The 13012-nt window shown below is 37.0% G+C and overlaps 1 protein-coding gene across 7 annotated transcripts in view; it reads left to right on the forward strand.

Annotated features, from left to right (window-relative positions):
- PDE4D (phosphodiesterase 4D) overlaps window positions 1-13012 on the forward strand; it is a 533887-nt gene that overhangs the window by 465065 nt on the left and 55810 nt on the right. The window lies entirely within an intron of this gene.

Raw genomic sequence — 13012 nt, forward strand, 5'->3', positions numbered from 1 at the left:
TTTAGGCTTTAGTTATACACTGCATGTAAGATATATATGGGGATATATGTACCTTTCCAAAGATCTTGTGAATCTGTGCAATGAGTGAGAATTCTGTTCTTCAAGTCCTAGAGCCATAAATTAGGGTGTTATACAGCAATAGTGTCAGGAAAGAGGCAAATTTCCCCGTCTAGAACATTAACACTTGATCAGAAAAACTCCTTTCATCCTACATCTGGAAGTCAGCAATCTGCTTAGAGGATCTCCTAACTCTGTGTGCCTTTCCCTCTGTTGACTCTGGACATGTCACTGTGATCTCTGAAAATCCCCCTGCTAGCAACGTGAAACAGTTCCCATTTTCAGATTTAAAAGTAGATACTTTATGAGACAGTCTAGAAAACATAGCTGAAAGAGACAGTTTGTGCCTAACTGTGGCACTCTATAACTGGATTATAACTGAATGCTGCTTAAATTGGCTGGCTTTTTGTAGCCTTATGGATGTGGACATGAATTCACTTAAATGAAACACTTTTAAACTAATTTCCCAGAGAGCAGTGGTTGCCCTGAAATAAGAATGCCCCTGTTTGCTGAGTACACATCAACCATTGTAAAGCACTCTTGGTTTGCTTAGCTCCTATTTAATTTTCCTAGTTACTTTTATAGTTTTCTTCAGCCTAAGCTTATACATCATGTATCTGATACTGTGTATTAATATCACATCTATTTGCTCAGTAATCCATAAAAAAAGAGAATTATGCATTAAAAAGAGAGAGAGAGAAAGAGAGAGAAAATTTACAGTGATACTTTCTGTATTTCTCTAAAGGGATTTTCCAAATCCCTTTAATGACAAATTTCCTGCATTTAGATACTGTGCTTCATGAAATAACTCGGCTAAGGACAATGCAAGTGGTATTACCTGTAGTCCTTTATATGGTGCTTGACCTGAATTCATTTACCATATAAAATCCTTAGACTTCATCAGAACTATTTCAATGTACAGTAATTGTAAAAGGAGCTTTATTGTCATTGAGCTGTCCTTGAAATAAGTTGAGTGACTCTATATTGAATTGCAACATTTACCATGTGAATTATTGAATTAGACAGCTGTTATCATTAGTTAGAATAATTACCTAGTAGTTGTTGTTACTATAAATATTCATTCATAGTTTTTATCTTTCACATTTCTGATAAATTTTTTTAAAATACCATAATGAAAAACTTTATTTTTTATCAATATCATAAAGGTATAAGATCTACAAGGATTGGAAGTGGTTCTGTTTGCATCATTCATGTAATAAAATTTACATTATTAATATGCAAATAGTGTGTATGGCCTTATCAATTTAACTAGAAAATACATACAAAGACATGAGTCACAGAAGGAGAGGTCTGACTGTGTTTCCCAGGACTAGCCATCCAGCACTGATGCATATTACAAAATACCAGATCTTTCTCGTGGTCTTTCCCAGTCCAGCCTGAGCTGCTGCATGAAGTGGTTGCCGTTCTGCACAGCACCCATGGCACAGTCACCTTCAGGGAAGCTTGCACAGGAGATTTCTTGCAACTGGTGCCTCTTGCAAGCATCCTGGATATTCTCATGCTGCAACACCTCTGGTATCAATGATGCTTTGAAACACAACAGCACAACAGTGCTTTGCTACTTTTCAGAATAAGAATTTTAGAAAAACACGCCAATTTTTCTTAAAGAATTAACACTTCTAGATTTACTTGTTTTTAAAAAAAGAAAATACTGTGAAAGAAAATTGTTGATATAGTCAGCTTTGGAAAATAATGAGCACATATATAATTTCTGTACATTTTGCCCTCCACCAGTTCTGTCCTATGCTTTTTAAATCTAGAACAGAGTTAACACTTAACATGAGCATCCTAGAAGATTTAGTTTTAAATCTGGATGTTGACTATTTATCCTCTGTTACACAATCAGAGGTAGGAAGGCAGTAACAGAAGCAGTGAGCTTAGCTGGACTCTTCTGTTTAAAAATGACAAAATTACTAAGGATGTTAGGCTGACATATTTTTGTCCCCTGATTATAACTTGCAGTGTCAGGACTAACTCATTCCAGCTAAAGTCTGAAAAACAGTAAATGCTTTCTTAATGGAAGAATTTACTAGTTGCAGGTAATCAACTTTTTAACATGGGATTTTTCAGTAGTTCTGAGGATGTTTGAGTCCACACTCTGATCTTTGGGATTGTTGGCATCACTGCTTTAATAATAAGAGAAGTCTCCCTTTTTGTTAGTACTACTGTACCAGTAAGTGACTCCAGGCCTAGATGAGGGCTTGTACTGGTATAACTGCTGGTCTGTGTTTCAAAGAGATTTTTATTATTATTAGAACAGAAAGGAAGAAGGCTATAGATGTGTTGATTCAGAAGAAAGGAATGATGGAATTATGAAGTAAAAATTCACTTTGATGGCATTATCTGGCATGAGAGGCAGTTGATGCAAAACAGCAGCAGTCTTCATTTTAGCAGTTTCAAATACATAACAGCAACTGGAACATAGGGGCATAATTTCAGTAAGGATGGCGTAGCATTGCTAACGTACAGACAAGGCCCTGCATGTGTGAAACTGCAGTAGAACTGCAAATGTCACAGTTTAAAGGTGAAGGGACCCAAATAAGTAGTGTCTCAGGACTGAGTCAGGAATGAGCTTGAAAGACAGCTTCTAAAATACTAAAACCCTAGTGCAAATGGCTAATTTTTGGCACATTAGAAAAGAAGTAGCCATAGGAGGGATGTTATGAATTATGCAAACATACAGAGACTGAGAAAGTTAGGGAGGTCTATATTAATTTTTTCACAAAGTTTTAAAACTGTTCTGTTACCTATTTTCTTGGTGAAAGTTATGACCAAGGTCATGCCAATTGCCAGATCCTGCCATGAAGCACCTGCTGGGTATATTCTTACTCAAGCCCTGAAATTGTTTCTAAGAAGTATCTAATAAACATGTTTCTTTGTACCTTAATGATGCTTTTGTTACTTTTACTGGAATTGCATTGATGTTTACAAGTCTCCTACTGATCAGGTTAACACATGTAATAGCTCATAAGAGGAGCTATTTATTTTCTAGATTTGCCTGTGCAAGCCTGAACTATTAGGTTCTGCAAATCAATGCTAACAACATGAAAAGAAAAAGCAATAGGCTTTAAAGCATAAAGTTACACTTAATCAATATAAACAATAAAATCTAGAGTCTTTTGGGCAATATTTTGAGAAAAATTAGAAAAGCCATGCCTCATTGTTAGCCAGGTGTACAATTTAAAGTTCTTTGTTGACTTTGTTTAAAGATAATAATGGATAGAACTGTGCTCTTATTAAATAGCTCTGACTTTTAATTCAAGGAAACTCTAAGAATAAAGATGCATGTTTAATGTTTATTTGTGACTTCTGATAGTTAAATACAGGAATTCCTTGTAAATCATTATGAGTTTTTTCATAATTTCCAATAAGAGAAATAATAGCTAAATGGGGCATGAAATAAAAGCAAGCTATACAGGTTGTGTAAGCATATTCAGTGAAATAAAGAAATAGCTGAGGAAATGTTCAACAATAAAAAACCATTAGGCATCCATGAAGGTTGTTAAAGAGAATTTTTAAAGGTCATGCTTGCATTTAACTTGGTGATAAAAGAAAAAACTACTTTTCCTAGGTACTTTATCTGAACATCAACAACACAGCTGTAAAGAAACCATAAAATCAATAACAACCTTTTGTTTCATTGACATTATGTGGATAGAGCTACATTAACTGTACCAAAAATACCTCTTCTGTGTCAGTGAGTTCCAACAGACAAAGAAAGAGAAAGAAATGAATATGCTGCCACTTACAGAGTAAAAGCATAAAATAATAGTAAGCATCCTGCCCTGTGTACTGCATTTAATTTATTTTAGTTTAATTTTATTGGAAAGACACAGTCCTCTCTTGTGGACTTTGGACAAAAATGCCTCACTTTTCTGCCTGTACCTTGTTTTCTTCAGGCCTGACATCATACTGCGGGATGACATTACTGCAAAACCCTAATTTAAATTTTATGTGCTTTACATTTGTTTACACTTGAACTTGGAATTCTCTTTGAAGTCTGTTGACATCTATTATACCTTACTCTTTCAACCTTCCTACCAGAGGATGTTGACTCACGTTATTATTTACCTCATTAGTGTTGTAATAGTTGTTGTGGGATTCCAAATTTTAATTATATTGCAGTATGCACTGCTCTGTTAGGAATCTTTCACACAATGAAGGGGGTACCATATGGAATCAGAAATGTACATTTGTTGTATATTTTATCTTTGTTTAATTATAGTCTGACTGACAAATAAAAAATAGCCTTCTGGGAAAATGTTTATTTGAGCATCACCTGGCTGGAGTGCAGGAACTTGAAGAGTAGTTTATATTTCTTTGGTGAGAATTTATATTTCTGTCTTTCATAAAAAAAAAAAAAAATCAATAATGGAAGTTAAAATAATTTTTAAAGCATATTCATAATTGAAGCAAAGGGGACATTAATGATAAACTTGGCTACACACTATTCATGACTGTTCATGGAGATTTGCAATTAATGTTTAAGTAAAGGAGTCTTATATAGACAATGCTCTTGGGCATTGTGGGGTTTTTGGGGGATGGTGCTGTGCAGGGCTAGTAGCAGGACTCAATGATTCTTGTGGGTTCTTTCCAGCTCAGCTTATTCTGTGCTTCTGTGATTCTGATTTAGAAAGGCATGGCAGGGCAAACTGAATTTACATGTGCAGATGCACAGTGATAAACAACTTTCTGGTCTCAAATCTTTAAATGATAGTGTGGAGCAGAGGTTTTTTCTTCTTAACATCTCACCACTGTCTACCTTCATGTACTTTGTTGCCACCGACGTCGTGAATTTGGGTGAGTGATTCTGAATGCTTATGCATATTAGAGACTTTCATAGAGCCTCCTTACACCAGTCTATTTATAGTGACTGAAAATGCTAATCTAGGAAGGCTGTAAAGTGCTCTTCTCAATAGATATTTGTCAAATAGAGCAGGGCAGTGAAATACTTTGTAGTTTATATGTAGGGGGTATAAACCAATGTCTATGTAAAAAGCAGAAAGAAAGCAAAGTAAGAAAATTATAAATTCAGTGCTGAATTTTGGGAGTAACTTAGAGCTGTTGAAAATATTAACTGAATTATCTGCATCTAAAATAGTAAACAGAAGTATTCAAAATTATTTAAAATCATGAATAAGCCAAAACTGCTATAATTTGTTTTAAAGTAGGAGAGAAAATATGAGTGAAGGGAAAATTAACCTTAGTCTTTTTTAGGACATCACCAAGTGTGAGGATCTAAGGACATACCCCATTGCTACACTCATCTGTGGGAATTATGACGTCAGATACAGTGGTACTGAGCTCACCATGACAACCTTTTCCTTTTGGGTAACAGTTGACTGTAAATTTCCAAAATCATTTCAAATATGAGCTACTAATCACATGGAATGTGCTTTAGCTATGTATTAGGACTGAATCATTTTGGAATTTGTTGTAGGATGATAAAAGTTTCTATTTCCAGCTACATAAATCAGGGCTAGCTTCAGTAGGTAGGAGATTCATTTGTGATGGATTAGGTAAATACAATCTCTGGTTCCAAGAAACACTTTTGTTTTGCACTTGTACTTCACTGTTGAGTAGTGTGCTCTTATCTTCATCCAAAAGTTCATACTTGCTTAAGGGGCATATTCTAAAAGATCATTTTACATTTAAATATTTTAAAAAGTGTAGTAAACATTAGCAATTTTACCAAAATAAGTTTAATCTATTTCTGGTGGAATAATAATTTAGAATTAAAAAGAAATATGACAGAACTGTCTGTTTTCTGGCACTCCAAATTTCTCCATGGAACAACAGAGAGCAAAATACTTTTAGGAACACACTTCCTTCAGCATATTCCTCCTCTGTCACATTGGAGCTGTCACATTGATGTCCAAGCATCTCAGGAGTTCTGTTGTGTGGGTGAGTTTAAAAACATTATAATCTGATATCCTTTCCTTCTTAGTAATAAGTTTCATTTTCTGACAGAGCTAATTACACAGCCCTCCTTATCATGTTAAACAATGTGGCAAGAATGTGGGTTTTTTTGCTTTGCCCAACCTTTGCTTTTTTTATTCAGACCTGATGCAGGACTCATGGCTGATGACTGTATTGTAAGCCACTAATTGTATTTGTACCAACAAAGTGTGACCTTTGTTAGCACACAGCCACCCACAAGTATACCATATTCCACCTGAATGCTAGGTAGATTGTATTTCTTCTCACATTCTCTCCCAACATGAATTTCTTCTTCCACCGAACTGCTTTGCTAAATTTTTGTAAATTTTTCCTCTGATAAGCAAGCAGAACTTTTTTTTTTTAAAATTTGCTTCCCTAGCAAACTCAACTGGAAACTTCCTATATTTTTATTTATTGCAGCAGATATAAATGGAACGCTTGCTCCCTTCCCAAGCATAACATTTTGCTCTTTTGGGTACACTGACGACTGTCATTCAAGTATCACAGCCCTTGGTGGTGCAGTGTTATGGAACACTTGAGTTAGCTATGTCTTTTATTTTCTCTGAGAGCTTGCTATCACTACTATATTAACTTTAGCTGCAAGTCATATTTTGCCCCAAAATTATTCTCGTGTAATTGGTGATGCAAGTCAAATTGTTACCCAAAATTATTCTTGTTGTATGAAGAAAAAATAGAAGATTTGGAAGGTAACGGGGTAACTGCAAATCATTTTAATCACATTACTTCTGGATAAGTATGATTCCTGGGTGCAATCCTGAGCTGAATTTCAGAGATCTGATTTCTGGTCACAGTTGTGGATAAACAAGGTAGATAGTATAGATTTCATAACTTATTTTCCCCTTCTGTGCCTCTCTGTCAGAATACAGATACTTCAGGTTGTGGACTGTGTCTTAATGCAATGTTCTTCAGTAAGTATCAGTAGAGACTTGAAGTTCAGTTTTTTAACTTCTTTCGCATTACTATAGTATGTATACTTAATCTATCCTAAACCAACTAGTTACCAAACTTCTGTAGAAATATACAAGTCCTTGAAAAAAATTATGTTTATTTGATTTTTTCATGGAATGTAATTCATATTTCCCATTGCCTCACTTTATTTCACTGTAGTAAAACAAAAAAGTCATTAGACTGATAGGCACCATAAATTTAGATAAACTGAATTTTCAGCTGTTATTCTTGCTTGCAAAAAGCTATACTGATAACACTTGTGAACAGATGAATGCTAATCTTATGTGAAATCTTACTCTAAAACATTGAGTATTTCTTCCACTTGATCTTCATCCGTAAGGGATTATAGAATTTTTTGGCTGGGTTCTTTTCACGTAATGATACTCTATATATTAAGGATGGAGAGCTGGAAGGCATGATGAGGATGCTTGCCAAGAATAATTGGCTACTACAGTGTGAAGCATCTCAAATATTGTATTACGGTATGTAATTTGGGTGTGCATGTTGCCTGTAGTTCAAAGCATTTCATTAACCTGCAGCAGCAAGCTGAGCTTCCTTTAGGCTGTCTCCTTACATATTTATTGAGCAAGCTACATGCAGCACTTGAGAAAAGATTGTCACTTCCAGGTATGGACAGAGGTCCCTTTGGAATATAAAGAAATTAATCCTAGTCCTTTTCTTTCCATTTTTTTTTTTTTTTTCTAATGGCTGTCATATTCTGCCATTTAGTCTTGTGGCTTTCTATTAAATCTATAAACTTCTTTGCTGGCATATGGAAGTGTATGGCAAGAGTAGTTGTGGAACTCTCTGTGGGTTGGTAAAAGAATTATTATATCCTTATATACATGCTATTTATTAAACTTTAGCAGTGTTCTCAAACGCAGGCTTCTGCCAGTTCAGATTTGTCATCTGTAACATCTAGAGACATTGGAGTTCTTTGGTCAGTTGAATCTGTCTTGTTTTCTTGTCTCCAAACACTTTTTATGTGCTTCTCCTATTCTTTATCCATACATATTCCTTTAGACTCTGTTCTGATATTTTTCTTCTTCAACTTGAAGGACAGGAGAGATTGAAGGTGCATTTCTCCTCATCCTCAAGGAAAAGCCCAAACATTTTAAACTACTTATGTCTTTACCAATCCAGAGTCAAAGCAAAGATCATCTGAATTCTAGAAGTTATGAGTTGTCCTCAGAATTTTACAGGACAGTATTTCTGTAGGAATAATTCATGTTGGACAGGGCTCTAAACGAATTGATCCAGTTAAAGATGTCTTTGTTCATTGCAAGAAGTTTGGTCTAGACAACCTCTGAAAGGTCCCTGTCAACTTGAACTAGTCCATGATTCCATGAAACTGTGAAGCATCCCTGGCAGAAGGTAAAAAATATGCAATTTTGATGACTGTTCGGTACATGTGTGGCTCACTTCACTGAATCATCCCAGAGGAGAAAATCATTTGTCTGACTGTCTGATTTCATACACAGCTCATGCCTTCCTGCGGTGAGCTCAGCAGCACACAGTCCAGCACGGCCTCATCCTGTGACTCTTCATTTTAGACACACCAGGACAGCCCAAGCTGCAGTTCATCAGCTCCCTGGGCCTGGCAAGCAGGGCCAGCAGCACTCACCCAGGCTCAGGGACTGTTATTTCTCTCTGAGAAAAAAAACCCTTATGTTTTAAGGTTTGCGCTAACGTGAGGTAACTTTGTACCTTATGTCAATCACTCATTTTTGCCTTTCATATTTCATTACCTTGACCACTTGTCCAAACTCGCTGGAACATATATTTTCTCCTGTTTGCTGGACTAACTTCACAGACTTATCATCTTACTGCTGAGTTTGAATTCATTTGTATAAACAAATGCAAGCTACAGGCCACGTCCCCACCTCCAGTAAATCAGTGTGCCACTATTAAAATCTGATGACTACCTATGGCATTTATTTTTCTATGATTTCCATTGAAGAGATGTACTGCATTTTAGAGGATAAGGTGTTAAAATTATACCTCTGCATACAAAACATTCTCCTTACCTTAAAAAGAGAGTGACCTTTACAGTGGACCAAATGGAATTTAAATCATAAACATTCTTCTGTATTTAAGGTTAAAACAGGTTGCAAAACCCATTAAGATGCAATTTAGAGTCACAACAATAGTTGTGTCACAGAGGTTAAGAGAACTTACCTGATAATCAAAGCATGATTTAAAGTTTCTTATGGCAGAATGTTCAGCTACTTGTTCGAGCTTGCCATGTGTTTATTTCTAATGAACACACATTTCTTTCAAAATAATCAGTTTTTATTTGGTTTTGGTCACTAGCAGTGTTTCTCGGGACTCAGAATTGGGCCCAATCCTGTTCATTATCTTTATAGATTATCGGAATTAGGGGATTGAGTGTAGCCTCAGTAAGTTTGGGGACCACATCATGTTGGATGGTAGTATTGGAAGGCTTTAGAGAGGGGTTTGGAGATGGGCTGAAACTGACAGGGTGAAGTTCAACAAGGCCAAGTGCCAGGTCCTGCCCTTGGGTCACAACAGCCCCAGGCAGTGCCACAGGCTGGGGCAGAGTGGCTGGAAAGGAGCTGGGGGTGCTGGTGACAGCAGCTGAACATGAGCCAGGGTGTGCCCAGGTGGCCAAGAAGGCCAATGGCATCCTGGCCTGGATCAGCCATGGTGTGGCCAGCAGGGCCAGGGCAGGGATTGTCCCCCTGTGCTGGGCACTGCTGAGGGCACATCTTAAGAGGTCAAAAAAGAAAACACAACAAGCACTGTCATTTTACAACCTCTATTCATCCCTCCTTCTATCACTTCTGACAACTCTGGAGTGACACTTCAGAAAATTCTGGTTTGCTGCAGTCAGTGGGAGTTATGTGCAAGAATTCATTGGAGCTGTGGTTTTAGCGGCTGTTCTTTTCCCGTTGAAAAGCTTTATAGTTTAATGACTATTCTCTATTTATAACATTTTCCCTCTTGGAAAATTCATTGTCTCATTCTGGAGTCTGACCAAATTGAGCATCTCTTCTTGTTTTTTAGCTAATCTCATTCTTTTTCAATCAGCTGCTATATTCCTGATTGAATTTCATTATCTACTACAATGACTTCCAAAACAATCAAAGAAAATGTTCATTATAACCATATTTAGTATTTTTTAACTCCTCCTATCGGGGACTTCCCTCTAGCAGGTACAATAACCCTGATGTGCATGTGTCTGGGCACCAGTGCCCACCAAACCTGCTCTATCACTCCTTCCCTCAACTGGACAGGGAGAGAAAGGAGAACAAAAGGGTCACAGGTTGAGACAAGGCCAGAAAGAGATTACTCACTGGTTACCATCACAGGCAAAACAGACTTAGGAAAATTAGTTTAATTTATTAATAATCAGATCAAAGTAGGATAGTGAGAATTAAAACTAAAATCTTAAAATCTCAAAATCTTTAAATCACCCTTCCATCTTGTCCCCTACTTCCTATGCCTAACTTTTTCCCCAGTTTCCTCTACCTCTTCCTCTCCAGTGTTGCAGGGGAGTGGGAATGGAGGCTATGGTTAGTTCACCACACATTGTTTCTGTCACTGCTTCTTCCTCAAGACAGGACTCCTTCACCTGTTCCATCATGGAATATCTCCCACTGGAGACAGTTCTCTGCGTACTTCCCCAACATGAGCCCTTTCCACTGACTGCAGTTCTTCACAAACTGCTCCAGCATGTGCTGCTTCCACGGGTTGCAGCACTTTAGGAGCTGTTCTGGCATGGGTGCCTCACAAAGTCACAGGTGCCTGCCAAGACCTTACTCCAGCGGAGGTTTCCTGACTGACTCCCAGGCATCCAGCTGCTCCAGCATGAGTCTCCTCCATGGGCTGCAGCTGCCTCCCCATGTCTGCACCATGGGCTGCAGGGGAATCTCAGCTCTGGCACCTGGAGCACCTCTTGCTCTTCCTTCTGCACTGACCTTGGTGTCTTCAGGACTGTTCCTGTCACATATCCTCACCTTTTCTGGCCACAATTTGCTTCTGCACAATAACTTTTTTCCTCTCAAATACATTATCCCAGAGGTATTGCCATGGTCACTGACAGACTCAGCCTTGGCCTCTGGTGGATCCATCCTGGAGCTGCCTAGCACTGCTTAATAATATAGTTTAAAAATTGTATGTATCTTATTTTATAATATTTGCATTTTAACTGATGACTGATGACATCTAAAATACCTATGCTTCCCTAAAAAATGTTGAAAGATGTATTTCCCTTGGGTGAACTGATTTCACCAGCAACATATAGCTCCAACCAGCTCCTGATGCTCTAATTCTTCAGGAGAAAAGTGGTGTTGGCCCCCAGATCTCAGAACAGTTTGTTTTGTTTTTTAAAATACAATTGCTGGAAATGTTGAAGTCCACACCTGAATTTTGTTACTGTGACTAAAACTGTTACTTTTTTTTTTTCCTTCTTTAAAAAAAAGGTTTTGATAACTTCCATGGTTCAGTTTTGTGTTTTGTATGTTAGATCATATTACTTGGATTGGGTTTTTTTAATTTCTGTTTTGATTTTTACATATTGTGTTCTTTGTCTTTTATATTATCCTGTGGTTTGACAAAAAGCAAAATGAGAAGAAAAATTGTACTGGTCACTTGTAGGTCTAGAAGGGGAGAAGCTTCCTGTTTATCCATATCAGAAGAACATTAACAGAAAAAAAAACTAGGGAACAAGACCCTGAATTTTGATGTCTTTGTACCATCTAATTCCTGTATATGTCTCTTGAGTACTACTAGAATAATATTTTGAATAAATTTATAAGTAATTATGCAAAACCCACGGAGATTATAAAAATATTTATGACAATAGTAAAAGTTTTGTTAGAATTATCTAACTAAAACCAGAGTTTATCCACCATCTTAGTCTTATAGGCAAAAGGATTATTCACGTCTGCAGCACTGCCACAGAGAAGTATGGAATTTTACAAGAGATGGAGGAGGTGATCTGTACATTTTGTAGAGTAAGGGTCTGATTCAGCACATATTCATTGGGAATAATCTGTCAAGAGTATTCATTCAGACAAGAATTTCACATTTTTCCACTGTCATTAGTAGGACGTGAGAGTTCAGTGGTAAAGAGTGTGCTGCTAACCCAAAGGCTGATTCAGACACCACTTCACCTGGGAAAAAAGCTTTAAAAACTAAATAAATATTGAAACTAAAAGGGATATTTGCCAGTTCCCTCTGTTCTTATTTTAGGGAAGAGTGCAAAAGTGTAGCCTCTCTGTGCTGTGTAAATACAACCCAGCTAATTTTGTGTGGAGGGAAGAACAGTTTCACGAAAACAAAGAAGGAAACTTCATTCATGCTACAGCCCTATCTTCTGCTAGCAGGAAGAAAGATGATTGAAGTTGTGTGTTCCTCTATTTCTCCTTTTGCTTTGTTGGAAAGAAAGCATTCTTCCTGCTACACAGCTGGGGCAAGGCTGAGAACTTTCCACTCTCCTGCAACATCTAAGGTTCTGAGAAAAAGCCTCTCTCTGCTCACTCTTGCCATCAGTTAAATTAGTTTATCTTACCAATATCATGCATCTCTGTTTAAATTAGAATTAACACCAATAAAAGTGTGACATTTTAGAATGCTTCCCTAAGGAAATAGGTGTGTATTACCAATTATTAACTTTTGAAATTACTGGCCAATGCCAGCTAAATCTGATAACAAGGTAGTCATTTATTAAATGTATTAAATATAAACCCTGCAAAAATGGTGACTTTATAAAAGAGCCTATTAACACTGTCTTCAAACAAACAAACAAACAAACATGCAGTTTGAGCACATATCTTATTGGACACCAGAGGATTTATATGAAGAACAGCCAAAGTGAATGACTTAACTCTTGAAAAGCTTTCATTCAGTTTTCCCACTTTATCAGACACCAGGAATTCTACTCAGGTTTTTTGGCAAAGACAAAGACAGATTAAGCTTTTTTTAGACTTTGGCATTTATAAATCCTAATAATCCTGTGCACAGCATTTTTTTCATATAGTGTGAACTCAGTCTGCACCCA

Source organism: Haemorhous mexicanus, chromosome Z (genome assembly GCF_027477595.1).
Source record: "Haemorhous mexicanus isolate bHaeMex1 chromosome Z, bHaeMex1.pri, whole genome shotgun sequence".
Taxonomy (NCBI): Eukaryota; Metazoa; Chordata; class Aves; order Passeriformes; family Fringillidae; genus Haemorhous; species Haemorhous mexicanus.